This window comes from Coptis chinensis, chromosome 4 (assembly GCF_015680905.1).
Source record: "Coptis chinensis isolate HL-2020 chromosome 4, ASM1568090v1, whole genome shotgun sequence".
Classification (NCBI taxonomy): Eukaryota; Viridiplantae; Streptophyta; class Magnoliopsida; order Ranunculales; family Ranunculaceae; genus Coptis; species Coptis chinensis.
Genome location: NC_141459.1, coordinates 96,028,061 through 96,042,740, shown reverse-complemented (window position 1 = coordinate 96,042,740; position 14,680 = coordinate 96,028,061). Strand labels below are relative to the sequence as shown.

The 14,680-nt window shown below is 37.8% G+C and overlaps 1 long non-coding RNA gene and 1 pseudogene across 1 annotated transcript; one reads left to right on the top strand and one right to left on the bottom strand.

Annotated features, from left to right (window-relative positions):
* The first annotated feature begins 6,929 nt into the window (after window positions 1-6,929).
* LOC147505915 (uncharacterized) lies at window positions 6,930-10,837 on the top strand. The gene is made up of 2 exons (XR_015193510.1): window positions 6,930-7,259; window positions 10,284-10,837. It is a non-coding gene; the product is annotated as an uncharacterized LOC147505915 (long non-coding RNA).
* Window positions 10,838-12,648: 1,811 nt separating this feature from the next.
* On the bottom strand, window positions 12,649-13,242 carry LOC147505914 (stress-response A/B barrel domain-containing protein HS1 pseudogene; annotated as a pseudogene).
* Between the last annotated feature and the right edge of the window lie 1,438 nt (window positions 13,243-14,680).

Here is a 14,680-nt window from a genome sequence, read left to right as displayed (position 1 = left end):
AAGAACAACAACACTATGTCAACACGCAGAAGCCTTAATAATATGACATCTTGCCTACAAAACTCCAAAACATCCTTTCAATATCTTTTTTTGCAGCTTCTTGACGTTGACTAATGATCTTTTCATGATTATATCTTGGATAACAAATGGATTGAAAAAATGTGCCCCATTTTGGGTAAATACCATTAACAAGATACTATCCCATATCGTAGGCATTACCATTCACATTAAAATTAACAGTAGGAGCCTCACCTTGCTCTAATGAATGATTCAAAAACATGAGAACGATGAAGCACGTTAATCTCATTATGCGAACCTGGTAAGCTGAAAAAGCAATACCAGACGTAATAATGTTTGTCTGAAACAGTTTCAAGTACCAAAATTGGTTCCTTCTTGTACCCCACATGTTGTCCAGCCCATCCAGTTGGACAATTCTTCCACACATAGTGCACACAGTCGGTTGATCCAAACATTCCTGGAAAACCTTTCCGCATTTTCAGCTAATATCCTAGTCGTGTCGGCCTCAGTTAGTAATCTCAAGTACTCTTCCTCAAACACTGTGATTATTGCAGCACACCAACGCTTCATAGATATAGTTATTGTGGAATCTCCAAGTTGAGTTGAATCAAATGAACAACCAGTTGTTAATTGTTCAACTGCAGCTAATCCCTTCTGCAACAATTTTCAACATATACGTAAAAAGCTCACAAAAATGGAAGTAATCGTCGAATGCTACAACAATTTTCAACATATATGTAAAAAGCTCTCTTTGCATCATGTACCTTCACCTATACTTATGAAAAGGCCACCTATAAGGTGTTGTGAAGTAATCCCTCAGTATAGCTTGTTTATGTACATCACCACCATCTCTAAACGTATATGCTCTGCCCATCACAGATCTATCGTGTTTGTTTGTATCCACATCTTCAATGGCTACTTGAGTCATTAATGCCCCAGCAATGTATAATAACTGTTGCCTCCTCCTCCTTCGCCTCATTATATCATTATGCTCATCTCTTACTTTTTCCATGTAATCATCTTCAGTGGTAATACCAGAAGACAAACTATTACTACTAGATCCCCATAATTAAACTTTGGTTGATTGCAATTTTATCTTGTCTAGACATTTTTTTCAATATTTAGCTTGGTTGTGGGGAAAAAAATGGTTGTTTGTTTGATCTAAAAGAAGTGTAAAACGAACTATGTAAGGTAAGGTTGCATGTGATAGCTAGATTTTGGTCCACACTCCAATTGACAACACATTTTATTCAAATGTACCATAGTGATAGCTAGATTTTTGTTCACTCTCCAATTGATAACACATTCTATCTAAATGTATCATAGTGATCAACACATACCCTCAACAATCTTAATGTATGGACCACCATCAATAAGTTCAATGCATGGAAGGCGCAGTGTGATGGACCTATTAACCAGATGGGATGTTTCATTCCGTCTTGGTCTACACAATACATAGTTGTTTCTAAAATATGCAAAACTCAGAGATACAACAAAAATCTTGAAAAACATCCAAGTCTAACACAAAAACTCTATACAAAACCAACTTATAATTCCTGAATTTTTTTTTTGCCATAACCTCCTTTGTTTTATTGACATATTCATATCCAAAACCTGCAAATATTTTCCTAAATAATAAATAAGTTATTACAAACAACAATCCCAAACACCATATTACAAGTAATGGTACACAATTATTACAAACAATAAGAATTTAACTACAAATAACTATTGAGACCTCCTCCCCCTACGAGAAGGCTGGCTCAAAGAGCTCCCCCCCTACGTCGTTGTCGCCTCTCTGGTTGAGGTTGAGCTTGAGGTGTGGCACTTCTAGCATTCTCCAACTCTTGCACACGTCTCTGAAGTTGCAAAGTTTGATTTCGATCTTGCTGTAAGTACTCAAAACTTTGACGAAAGGACTCCATGAACGACTCATGCATGGCATAACTCAGAGAGCTGTATGTAGTTAAGGAGCTCCAACCTTACTTCCTCCTGTTTAACAAAACAAATGCATGTTACATGTTATAGTGAATAATAATAACAAATCATAATAAATTTAAATCATACTAACCATGGCTAATTGCTCAAACTGTTCTGACAAATCTTTGACCAATGCAATGCGGCATTTGCTGGTGGAATATGTATGCTCATCTCTTGCCCCTGATAATTAATCATGCTCTAGTGCCAAATGTTAGACTCATCAAATATTTGTGGAGTTCTCTGTGGCATCTCAATATCATGAAACACCCTGGGCTGTGATTGTGGCAACTCCATTCCTTCTGGGAAATGAATGTCAGGCCTCAATGATTCGGAAGTAACCCCTTCAAAGTTGGTTCCCCGGTATAACGCACCTAGCAAGAGACCTCGACCAACCCTCTTCCAATACAAGTCATAGTCTCCCATAAAAATATAAGCTGCTACGTTCGGCCAATCATTTGGGTTTACTCTATAGTGTGTAAGAGTTGCAGGAAGAATATCAGAGGGTGTCATATCTATGGGTGGTGGGTAAGGTATAACAATCTCTCTAGATACTTGATGCCAACATCGGTCCCCAAGGTACCATGCATTTAATATCAGGCGACCCCCTACAAGTATCACTCTACAACAATATCACTTTCACGAAAAAAAACCTTTCCCTATGACACATATATGACAATCTACGGTATTCAGTGTTCTTTGGAACATCTAGAATATCCTCATAAAGGGTCTGAAAGATGAAGGAAGAGGCCCAGGGTTGCCAATCAATTCGTGTAGCTCCTAAAAGCTCAATCTGTTGACAAATGTTATGAATATTGTGAGATAGATCATTATACCCCTCTGCCTACGATGAAGCCCCCATGCTTGAATATGTGAAATCAAGTCATGAGTGTCATTCTCTTGCAACCTCTTCAACACAGGATGCATTACATGCAAAATAGTCGTACTACTAATACTAAATCAATAGATAAAATACAATATCAACATAAATATAAACATGTCAACATTAAATAAATGAGATGAAACAATAACTTAATAAATAAGACTTACCGGTATAATCCAAACAAAGCCGCACAAATTGCCTTTAGTGGCTTTAGTCTCAACTGCGAGGTCTAGCAAACGGTTAAGGTATGCCAGGATCGATTGACCCCAGTCATAATCCCATATCCTCTCTACATCTAAGACAACGACCATCCACCCGATACGTAAGAAACTATCAGAGTATCCAAATAGTACCGCAACAACAAAGTAAAAGAGGAAGGCACGTACATATTCTTCGATCGACTCAATGCCAATATGATAGTCTTTCGGTTTATCTTTTAGCCTATTCAGGTATCTCGAAGTAAACCAACTCATACTTATATCTCCTCCCTTAAAGTGCTCAGTCGATAATCTCAAGAACACGTCTTCCTCATCATCTTCTACCATATCAAAACCTTGAAAGAAACTCATTGCAGTAGTAAAAACCTCCAAATTTTCATCAAAAGGAACGACATCTCCATAACCAATAGGGATACCCGTGAGCATTGTGAAATCAAGAGGGGTAATCCCAACCTCACCCCATGGGAAATGGAATGTGTGGGTAGATTTCCACCACCACTCAACTATCCCAAACAACAATGCTTGATCACAAATTTGAATTTAAAAAGTTCCCAAATGGTGTAGGGGCTATAATGTTAGTAACCGTGACAAAATTAGGATCCATTTTTTTATCTCAAACAATGCTACCATGACACGACATTTGAAAGTGGACAACACACTTTCCATAGGTGTATTGCATATATTCATATTACATGCAATACAACAAACTATTCAACACGATATAATTTTTAACTCAATTTTTTTAACGCAGATGCAAAAAATTCAAACTAATTACACAACAACAAACTTGATATAAACTAACATAAAAAAAAATAATTAACATAAAAAAAAATCTAAAACTTACTTGAGACGCCGCCACTCTATTTGCTACGTGTTAGATGGATTCAACATGATATAATTTCAACTCAAATTTTTTTAACACAATGCAACAAATTCAAACTAATTACACAATAACAAACTTGATGTAAACTAACATAAATAATAATAATTAACATAAAAAAAAATCTAAAACTTACTTGAGACACCGCCACTCTATTTGCTACGCGTTGGATGGATGTTGACGCTAATGGTGGGTGTTGGTCTATTTCACAACGTGGTGGAAAGTTAAAACCAAGTTTAATTTCATCCTCATCCACATTTTGAGTTGTTGGCGACAATCCTTTTTGTCCAATTTTTTTTGAAATTTTGTAATTTCCAAACCATCTACTACGCTCTTGATGTGGTGAGGTAGATGGAGAATCATTAAGGTGGGGTGGGGGGTGGAGAAGTCATTAGGAATTGAAGAAATTGAATAAAATCGCGCAATGAAGGAAGAAAATCGCAATGGTGGTGCAAGAGAAGAAACTAAAAGTGGGCTATTTCGCGTATGTTATATTAGACTTACAGACGGGATGTTTTATTCCGTCTTGTTATATAATACCAGATGAGATGTTTTATTCCATCTTGATCAAAATGCATTCAGACGGAAGCAAATATCTCATCCGAGATTCAAAGTCACCTCTGCATTGGGCACCCTCACCTTATTTTTCACCAAAATGGTAGAAAATAGGAGAAATTATAAGCCGACGTGGGGGTGAAAAACAATGACTTGCATTGGGAATTCTCTTATACTCTCATTTTCTAACCACCACAATCTCACCAACTCTGAAAATTCCCTGACGTGGCATGACACATGCCACTCTAACTAATTTCTGGATTAAGCTAGCTAAAAGCGGACTAACAAAGATGCCTCAAGATTAACTAGTATATGCAAAATTGACTGACCAAACTATTGGGATTGATTTTATGATAATTTACAGTAATACCCCTAAGCCGTACATACCGTCATTTTCGATTTCTAAAAAACTGTCGGAATTCCGTTCTGGCATATATTGTTACTAGATTGATGCATGCACACATAGAAGGGCAATATCGTCAATTGACTAAAAAACAGGGGTCATAGAAGGGCAATATTGTGAATCGACTAAAAAACAGGGGGTACAATATTGTCACTATTGCCCGGGGACTGGCGATCGTTTAGATTTTGGGTGTATTTTGATGCGATGGCTGCCGCGATATTCAGTTTTTTTATCATTAACAAATCCGGTGGACTTATTTTCGTTTTTTTATAATCTTTTGATTTGACCCCAATGTTGAAAATTGTTAATGTCTGTGGAAAATGATGTATTTAGGATTATGGATCAGCGGGTAGAATGGATACGAATGACAGTTTGAGATTAGCGAGTTTACAACATATAACCGAAATACCAAACTAGGCCAGAATACGAGGAGAATTTCAGACCATAAACTGTGGTTCCAGACACTTGGAGAGGCCAAGATATTCAGTAAGTGGACCAAACCTACGGAGGGACACTGAACATGGTATCAAAATTTTACCTCCCACTCTCCATAGTGGACCTCAATCTAGGAGGAGCAGGCATTGGCAAAGTGTTCTTAGTCCAACTCTGACAGGTCATGGGGGCCCAGTATATGGCCTAAATTTCATTGGAGGGTGAAATAATTGTTAAGTGGATCGTTATTTAAAGTTTGGCAGAGACAGTGAGAAGTTCGGCCATTGTCTCGTTCCGTTACCGGACTCGACGTTGGGTATAGCCCTTTGAGAACACATGGCAATAAGGAAGCGTGCAAATACTACCCACTAAGACCCGCTTTCTTGAGAGAGAAGCCGATGTTCTTGAGATAGAAGCCTATGGACCCTTTCTCAATCTCAATAGGAATTGAGGGAGCTCATGGGGACTTCTAGCTACAGGACCAGTTACTAGTCCTCAAGAAAGATCAGATCATGCAGAGATTCCGCCCTTTGTGCTCCTACACAAGGAATGACTCTTAACCTGACCTACACCCTTTATAAGATAATAATTTTTGCTCTTGTTCCCCTGGAGCCCGTTCCTTGGCTTGAATGTAGGGCAGGGGAAGTTACCTTATAGAGCTCCAAGCGGAAAGCTACGTTGAGATGCTACTGCTTAGATTAGATGGTTAGCTCAGTAAATGCACTTCTCTTGCGTTCTTGAGTTAGCTCTTTGTCTTGTAGGTACTACCGATATGCTATGCAAGTGGTAGAAGTGGTGCTACTAATTCAGTGCTAAGCACTCAGCCCGCTCAGGGCTTGGTTGAGCCTTATGCATGTACTGAACCTAGGCATAGGCTGCTAAGGAACCCAGTAAATTGCACTACACTCAGTACGCACTTATTTCCGGGACCACTTGATTCAGCATACAGCAGTGCAACACCGGATGTTAATGAAGCGTACAGCAGCAAGCACACATCTTTGCGGTCTTTCTAAACCTTATTATATTAAGCCGGTGTCAGCCTTTAGGTTTTTATCCCTAATCTTGAGTGTTGAACCATTGGTTCGGCACAAGAGGAATCTTTCTTGGACTCGGTTCATCGCCAGTTTGCAAACCGCGGGTGGGTGCGAGCTACTAGAGTCCCGTCCAGGAGGTTAGTCAAAATAGAGGACCTAGAACGCCTTGGTGAATCAGACCCAGAGATCATGGCCAACAACGCCAGTCACCGAGGTAGCTTGCTTACTCTCTATGATGGGGAAAATGAAGAGTCCATCGGCTCTAAAAATCGAAGTCCAATGGCTCTCTATCCCTTTAAAAGTAGTGTTAAAGTCAAAAGTAGAGGAAAGTCTAGAGCTAAAAAATTTAAAGCTAAAGTTAAAGTCAATAAAGTAGAGCTGAAGTCAACATATTTCCCTCTATCTCTATTTACTTCATGGCCTACTTTATTGACTTTTAGTCATTTTAGCTCTACTTTATTGACTTTAGCTCTACTTTATTGACTTTAACACTACTTTTAAAGGGATAGAGAGCCATTGGACTCAGCCTAACCACCAGCTGAACCGTTTCGAGGAAGCAAGGCTTAGAATGTATTTTCTTTCCTTATTGTTAGGACAAAGCATGAGCTTCCTTTCCTTGCCTGGTAGTTGAGTAAGGTTTCTTGGCTTCCTTTCTAGCGAGTTCTTTCTTTTTTAGTTCTTCCAAGGGTTCATAAGGAAGAGTAAAGCGTGTTAAGTGTTGCTTCTGGGCACGATTGGAGTTCATGCTTTGATGGAGGGGGAATTTTTCAAGAGAAGTAGTCAGGTCAGTTGTGGGAGAAAAAGAAGAGTGACACCACCTCTCGGTTGTACAGGTCCAGGTACTATTTGCATTGGAAAGGTATGCTCATCCTATGATTATTTACTTTGGAAAGTTATGCTCAACCTATAATTAAAGATAACGCATCGGTGAGAGCCTTCGGATTAAGTTCCCTTAGGGGTTGGTGAGCCTTCGGGCTAGGATCCTTCAGTGTAACCGGTGTGGGTTTGCCTTAACCCTCTAAATGTTTCAAAAAAAAGAAAAATAAAAAAAAGATGAATATTTTAGTTGGAGGGAGAGAAATCGAAAATGAAGGTTCAGGATATAGGTTCCTGATCTTGTTGGTTCTATTTTAGAAATGGGTGTTGATTATTTATTCATTTTTTTTTTATTAATTTCTAATACATTATGAATTAGGGGGGAAGGGTTTCAAATAGCATATTACTCATTATTTAATTATTGCTTGTATGGTAATTTTCTACTTTGTTCAGTAGATTTGTATGGATACTACCTTAGGTTCAATTTTTCTTCTCCTTTGGGTGTGCTGGTAACCTATGGAACACCAAGGAATTTAACGACACTAATAGAACACGACAATGTTTTGATATGACTGGTTTTGGTTGATTGTTGAGGTGCTTGTTTTCTAGCTGTAATTATTTCTGAACGAGTCAGTTATGCCGGTTTTTGTGGACATCGTTAAACTAGATATAGTCAACTAAACAGGTTCCTTGTGTGGGTTTCATCTTTGGAGCCTGAAATGTAACACAGTGGTATCGTTGTCGATGAATTTGGATTTTTGCCTTATTTGTTTATGTTCATTAGAAAACTTGGTTGATTCCATTGTTTTGTTACTCTCTGGGAATCAGTGTGCAAGGGACATGTAAGATTGTAAGTATTCACTCTAATGTTTCATATTGGTGGTTCACTTGCTACATAGTTGATAAATTTAGAGAAACACTTGTCCTGCTGTCTGTCCTGGAACAGACTCGCTGGTCTGATTTTGCACTAGAATTTGTCTTAGTTAGAGTGGGTTTTGGGATATAGTGACCTTGGATGAAAAGTTAGTTCTCTGAATCTATTTTCTACGAGTTCCAGTTTCATAGTATTTGAATATCCGAGTCAGGAGTTACGCAAGTTCAAAGATGGTATTCTAGCCTGCCAGGAAAACTGTGCTGGACTGACTTTGCGCTCGATTTTGTAGTAGTTAGTGTTACATTTGGGATTTAGTGAACTAGGCAGTAAAGTTAGTATTCTGTATCTACTTTCTAATGGTTCCAATGTCATGGTGTTTGGATTATGGAGCTGGAAGTTATGGGTTTCGAAAGGTGGACTGTTCCAACTGAATTTTTAGTGTACTGGACTGATTTCCAGTTGCATTTTAGCACAGTTAGAGTCAAATTTAAGCTATAATAACCTAGGCAGAAAAGTTAGCACTCTATCTGTGTTTTCAAATGAACTAAGTTTCATTGCATTTGGATAATTGTAACAAGAGTTATGCATCCATCAAGATAGTAGGTGTTAGAAAAATTCCTTGGTTGATCACCAAGGTGGATAGGTATAGCCCGTTAGCCCAAGAGTGACTGTTTTAATCCTCGACCTCAAGAGTAGGCTAGAGATATGATATATAGCGTGCAAACACATAGATCCAGCCTTCTCAAAGTCAGTTTTGTGGGCCTTGAGTCGATATCCCCGACCGAGATGGTTGCCTGTTACTAAGAGTGGGGACTGGTTATGCGAGGAGACACAAATGGATATATGTGTCAGTCACAGCAGTGTGTAGTGTGTAGATGGATATATGTGTGGTCATGGCTAGGGATATTTGTGTGTTATATTATAATGATTTTAGACTATGTAGTTAAGTTTGAATTATTATATATGTTAGCTAGTTTTACTCGTTTAAAATATGCTTTGCAGGATGGTAAGTATACTAACCTTCTTACAGGGGTAGATTATCATATAACGATTTTGTACAAGGTAAATTTATTTTATTTGTTGGTTAACTTTGCGAAAAAGACGCCTCACACTGTATAGAGGAACTAACAGTCCTAATGTAAATTATACAAGGTTTTTAGTAGATTTTAGACGCACTAGAGAAACTAAAGCCTTCCGAGAGAAGGAACTAAATTATCTCGAGGCGTAAATGTTACTCGGTAATTGCTTAGCGGTCAGTTACTTTACTGTTCTGGCATTTGTCGAGATGGTTATGTAGCTGGGTTGAGCAATAAGATGTATATTATTATGATTTTCAGGTTTTGACAGGATTTATGTTTATAAAATGTTGAAAATACAGAGGAGACTCTGTCGAATGTTTTTTAGAATGTGATGTTTATTTTTTGTTTTAGTTTATTAGATTATAGTCGGTATTTTAAGTTCCAGTCTGGACTCGTGTGAGTCAAACCCTCTCACGTCCTGGTTTATTAGATTGTTGAATATTCGGATGGAGCTCTTTTATCTGAATGTTATATTGTCTGAAAAATTGGGGCGTGACACAATTATTATTATGTAAACGGGTGTCCAAATTTCTGCCTCATCGCATTGATGAAAAGTATAGAACTTTTACTTGTTAATTGGTGGTTGTGACTTGTGAGTGGTCACAACTTCTGTGAACCTTGCACTCTGCTCTAACATGATGTGCAAGAGTTGTTCTGCCTTGTGTAGTAGTTACTGGATAATCTAGAATTATGGTTGTCTAGCTGTTAAATAGTCATGTGTGGCCTGGAAATTGGGTTTAGTTTCAGACTCATGCTTTGTCACCTAGTAAGAAGGCGCAAGTGCGCAACATTGTTTTCTACCTTTAAAAAAACAATTATGTTAAAACCCAAGTTACATTGACACGTGTACATGTGTCCCTATCCGACACGGGGAAATATAAAAAGTTGAGGTATATAACATACAATATGTGTCTGTGTTTGTCTAACACAGACACGTGGATACATACCCGACACGGATTGGAAATATGGTGTGTCCATGTAACATAAGTTAAAACTCATTTACGCATATTGTACTAGTTTTGTAGATAAAGATGCATCTTTGCTCATTTTGTTACCCTTCACAATGAAATGAAACATTTTTTGTTTATAATATATATGTTTATGTCTCATGTAGGAACCAAGTTCTTTTTGGTCTCCGAGCCTGGTGCACAGCATATGGAGAGTCTTTTGAAAGTAATTTATGAACTATACACGGATTATGTGTTGAAGAATCCCTTTTATGAGATGGAGATGCCTGTTCGGTGTGAGCTCTTCGATATCAACCTCTCACAGGAAATACAGAAGGATCGTGTTGCATTGCTTGGACGATGAGAACTACTGGAGCTTATGATGGACAGAATTTCTTGCTAATTTTATACCTCATTTATTCTCAAGGGGTACGCAAGCCGTCAGCACATCACATGCAAATGCAGGATACGAGATATCTGTACTGACTCAGACAGAGCCACAGTTTGATCTTCCTTCCTTTTCTTTTGATGTGCTTGCAAGAATTCTACCGTTCTGTGTATGCATATTGAATGTCATCCGAGGTCCGGTATTATAAGAATAAACCAGTGGTTGTGTACTTTGTAGCTGCTACTAGTGTGTACCATTAGTAGTATGTATTCTTAATTCTGACATGAAAACATACTTATTCAGCTAATTTAATTTAAGATGCTGTTGTGGATATCTTAGTGATAGTTGTATTTGTTTGAAGTACTAAATACTTGTGAAACTTTTTTTTTGTTCTCCTTTGAAGTGTTGAGGGGTTAGGCGGACCTGATCGAAGTCCCCAACCTGCATTAAAATTCAATATCTATACATAAGATACACCAGTTGCATCCTCCTCTGATATACAAATCGGCTCAGGATTGAGAGGAGGGATGAAATGCGTAATAGAATTATCTACAGTATCTACGTTGAAGCAATGTTTGATGTTGCTTGCTTCAAGTCTTTCATTCTGTTGATAGAGAGTGCAGTGTTCTGACAGTACCATGGAGCCTAAGTTAATCCAGACATCACCCTACTGCTAGCAATGAATCTGAACAGATCCGCACTCTAGGAATGCCAGTCTTGATAGATCCAGCAAGGCCAGCTTTAATAGCTAATAATAGTTCGAAATGTAATACTGAATCTACCTTGCAACTTCTTGTGTACAGAAAAACAGCTCTACTAGTGTGGTGACTACGCCTTCATATTCGCCTTTTACAAAGGTAAGAGATTCATCAGTGTTCAATTTACTGGTTCCAATCTCAGGCTTCCTCCACTGGCATAGTGTAACTTGGTTCGCTTTGAAGAAACCTCAAGTCCTAGGCTTTGAAATAAGACTCTCACAGTCTCACTGACAGACACAGAGTCAGGCAATCATACCTTTGTCATCAACAATCAGGTAAAGGTTGAACTATGCTAAAGTTTGCGTTAGAAGCAACAGTTGACCTTGAGTGTCACATCATCAATCAAACTACAGCTTTATGACAAAGTTATGACCATTATGGCTGTTATATACCATGGATTCCTGCTGCATGCTCACATCATCTGAATGGATGATGATACAACTCGCATCAGGCAAAGCAACAAAGTGTTTGAACAAGATAACTCAAATCTGGACAGCAGAAAGTGTACGCCACTAACAAGTAGAATGATCTAACATTTACTCTCAAGTGAATGATCTTAGTTGCAAGTGACTGATATAGCTGCTGAAACTGGCCAGTTACTATCTGAGATCATAGTAACAAATCTGCTTCTACTCCTCTTGGGTGGATGTAGATCCGTCACAATCTATCCCAGTAAAATTGGTTGTACAAATTAAGGATTCTCATCATTAAGTTGAGGTTAAAATTGACTAATTTAGAAGTTGAAGATCTTTGGTCAAATGCATATATGTGTCTCCATCATTGTTTTTAGGCCGTGTTTGAATGAGCTATCCCAACTTCAGAAAGGTTGCTATTCAAACGAACGAAGGCAGAATTTCAATACAGATACTGAAAGTTGGGAACCTTTGACTGAGTTTTACGTATCTTCTTTTTCTCATAGTTTGTCGAGCATGTCTTTGCAGTATATAGTCTACAAAATTGCTGATCGAAACCAAATGCTTACTTCGGTGAGAAGTGGAATAGATACTGAAGCATTGTGAAACAGTAAAAACTGTTCAAGCACAAAATCCGTATCAGAGAAGACTAATTTCTAAGAAGTCGTGATAGTTGCTGTTGACGAAAAACATGTAACAGGAATTTAGAATTCAACAAGTGAGATCTAAAATCCAATATAATATGGATGATAATACTTGCTCTTCTGATTGATACAATCATGCACGAATTGTTCAAAAAAGTGTACCTGTTTCAAATAAGAGAGAACCTTCACCTCCTTGAACCAGCTCCCTGAAGTTGCTACGAATTACGAATTATGTATTTTGAGACATCACTGTGTTTCAGGTGGATGCCACCAAAATGCGAGGTTCTATCTGCTTTTTCAAGCAAGTTGCTCAATTTAACGTACTGATGTAAAGGTTCAATCAAACTACTCCAAAAGTAAAAAATATTAGGGTCTGCTTACAGAACATAACTAGGATATTTGGGTTGTAATTAAATCACGTCATGAAACATCATACCAAAAGCAACAATGGTTCTGAACTATGTAGCTCTCTAACATAGTGGCAGACATCTTGTTACTTGACAATAACACCGCATCAGGAGTTCAGGACCTCAGTCCTGACAAATTTTCTACATAATCATAGTGAAACACAAATTCGACTCAAAAGCTAAAACTGTCTTGTAGCTTGCTGGATCATTCACGTACCATACTCATATAATGTCTGGTATGAAATAAGTCAAGATACAAAATTCAACATAGGATGTGAAGCTGTATACTTTCAAAGGAGATCCGAAGAAAAGACCCTGACTTCAAAAATTGACAGTAGTCGGCTTGTATTCAATAACAAGAACTTTATCTAGTGCCGTCAGGAACTCATTTGCAAATTCAACATGAGCTGGATGAGAAATATACTCTGCAACACCTTCTAGATTCTCAAAAGTGGACTCAAATACGTGGGTTAAGCCCAGATGAAGGTTCTCGATGCTCACATCCTTTCCCCTGTTATATCAGAAACATTCAGCACAAGACATATATAGGACTAGATCAAATCTGCGTAACACGGAGAATATATATAGACAAGTCAGGGGCACTTGGCCAGTACGTTCTACAGTCAGCTAGAGGGAATAGGAAGAACCTCAAAAGACTGCACTGCCCATCAACCTGACAGCAATCGCTGAGATATGATGCAAACATTAACTTTATGTTTTTTTCACGAAGAGATGTTACAATAAATATTTATATCAGCGACAAGGAGAGCTCCCCCCGTTATATTCTAATGCTGAATGGGTATTTTGGGTGGCTGAACTTGGAAGCAATGCTAAGTCGGATGGCATTGCAATAGACTTGGTGAATGGCGCTTTGAGAATAGAATTTTAATTGGATCCAACTGCTTAAAACTGCTCCTATGAGCATTAGACAGAAGAAGTAATCGAAAGCTCAAAAGAAACTTCACAACAATGACTAAATCCCACGATTTGATCGACTGTTTGATATTACAAAGTAATATTACTAAATCCCATGAACCATTCTTGCAAAAAACCTTACAAAATTCTTATTGGCTACTAATTCAATTTCACAAGATTAAGGCCGGTCAACAGAAACAAAACTCAAAACTACAACGAAAGATGAGACATGCCATGATTGGTAATTTCAGGTATGCACATGCAGGTCAGGGCATAACTTCCTATTAATCATCATAACAAATTAATCCAAAAGTTTTAAAACTGTAACACCCAAAAAAAAAAGAAAAAGAAAAAGAAAACCCCTTCAGTATCTGACTTTCTTCTACAGATAGACTAGCATTGAACTGCTAACTACTGCTGGGAGGTTACACAGAGAGTACAGATGATCTGTTTTCAATATTTGAAGTGTAAATTCAAGAAAAAGCACGAGGTAAATATTATTTCAGATTGATAACAAAAGGCATGATATCCATTGAGTGTCTAGGGAAACCATGTAAGGAAAATAAATAGAAACTAAAAGTCGATGCAACTGAAAAGCTCTAGAACCATTTCCATAAACAAACATGAAAAACAATTCTCAGATATAAGGAGCGCCATTTACACAGAGGCTGAACTGCGAGTACCATGTAATACAAATGCAGCAAACCAAGCCAATACACTTTTTGGAACTTCAATTTCTATCAGCCTTCTCGTATTCTCATCTTACAAAGCACTGAAACCATTCAAATGTAATTTAGTAAAAAAACATATTTTACTAACACAATAACCAACAAAGTCTGATTATTTTTGTCTTCATGATATTGTGAATTTGTTACTTTTAAGAACACTTACCATCTGATCCCGCGACTGCCAGTCTTTTTAAATAGTTCATTTTTAAAAGAAATTGGAAAATAAGCTTAAAAGAAGACGTATTAGTACTCTAAAGAGATAGAACAATTTTATATCCAAAATATTGACTAATAGACTCAATCCCCTCCTA